A 1,884-nucleotide genomic window follows, 5' to 3' on the forward strand; every position below is an offset into this window, starting at 1 on the left:
TCTTTCGACACTTGAGACTTCATTACATGGACTGTGCACCTATTTTAAAGCTGTCCAAAAAGATTAATGCCTTTTTGGTTGTTTCTTTTATTGACATTAATTTTCTTCTTTGATGCCTCTTTCCCACATCATCAAAACTTTTCCCTGCCTTTGTGCATTTGTCACAGTAGTTAATTCCAAAACTTTTGCCATTGTTTCTTTTATAATTTCATCTTTCTGATTCAGATCTGATCTATTATATATTATCAAGTATGTAGAAGTAACTAAGAGCCAATTGGCTAATGTAATTGTTTACCTGAGTGCATCAACTGAATGGCTCAATGAAGAAATGCTGTTAACTAGTGAATCTACTGACACTCTATCACGAGTTCAGACATCAATGAGTATCGACTTACTTTACAAAGACTTCTTTTTTCTAGAGAACTGAGAAAGAGTGCTCAGCAGTATTTGTCCTCTTGTCTGCATTCTTTCTTGCAAGGACCCTGGTCCAGAAACATCTGCTAGCAGTGGTTCAACTGTTTTGCTGTGTTCATCTCTCTTGATGCCAGTCTCAGCAATGCTCTTTACAATATTCTTTAGTTTGGACTTTTGCCAGTGACACAGTAACTCAATCGGGACTTCAAGGCAGCACACAACATCTTCAGAGCTTACTCTTCGGTGCTTGTTACTGAAAGTACATTTTAGAGCTACTTGGAGATTCATCGTGTGGAATAGTTTCCGCGGGAGTTAATTAAAAATTATTATTAGTTATTACTTAAAAATCACAATGTACCACCCTTCACAAAAGACACCTAAGTACATCTCTATTTACTCGTTTCTGTGATGTCCTAATTATAAGTACATTCCTTAGGTGTATACTGTATCATACACTTTTAACGAAATGAGAAATAATTTTATAATTAAATTAATAAGTATTAAAAAGAATAAGTATTAAACGGTCACTGTGAAGTCCAATGGCAGTTTTTTATGCTTGAAAAGTACTGGTGATATTACATGGCAGAAACTAGATATCCCTAAAGAATAAATTAATGTTTATAATGAATGTTATAGCAAGTCAACAATCTGTGTGAATGGCTTTGCTAACAATTTATGGACATTTACTTGCTTGACTCCATACAAGTAAAGGGACTCCCGTGGTTTACAATTGTAGTACAGAGGATATACTGAAGGATGACCTCATATTTCTGGACATGCATTGCAAGATGTATTTCAGACTCGTAATTTGCAATCAAAAAACTTCCCAATGAAAACCAGGCCTACGGTAATGAATCCATAGTGCTACCTGGAGATCTGTATAACAAAGCAAGAGCTATGTCTGAAGAATTGGGCTAATTAGATTTGGCAACAATGCCTTCAATGTTGTCACCACTGTTAAAAGTTGAAGCGTCATATGAGCTTTAACACTGGGATCAAGACTCATCATTACTCCCCCTTTGTTATTATCAGATTGCCTATCACACCTAACTAATGTGTGACCATTGCATACTTTAGGAGCATTAAAATATTGCTCTGTACCAATTTGATGGATCAGATTCATTGAACTTTCTAAATCTAATGACAACTTCCCTGCCCCTTTTTTCATTTTCCCAAAATCATCATCACCAACTCTGTAGTCAGTGACATAATATGGAGCAAAATCAACCAAGCACATTGACTGTAAGCTTTGTGGTCTGTGTTGATATCTATCTATTTGGTTCTTGAAAGAAACACTGATTCATCATCAGCTAGATTAAAGAGCAATGTGTCACCTTTTAATTGTGCTATTCTAAATTCTTTTGTGTTTGTGTTGATAAAGACTACAGTTCTAATTAGCAATGTTAAAGGCAATGAAAGTATTCAGTAGACTACCTTTTGTGCAGGTATAGCTGTGTTTGACTAGGCATA

This window comes from Amphimedon queenslandica, unplaced genomic scaffold, assembly GCF_000090795.2.
Source record: "Amphimedon queenslandica unplaced genomic scaffold, v1.1 AMPQUscaffold_11788, whole genome shotgun sequence".
Classification (NCBI taxonomy): Eukaryota; Metazoa; Porifera; class Demospongiae; order Haplosclerida; family Niphatidae; genus Amphimedon; species Amphimedon queenslandica.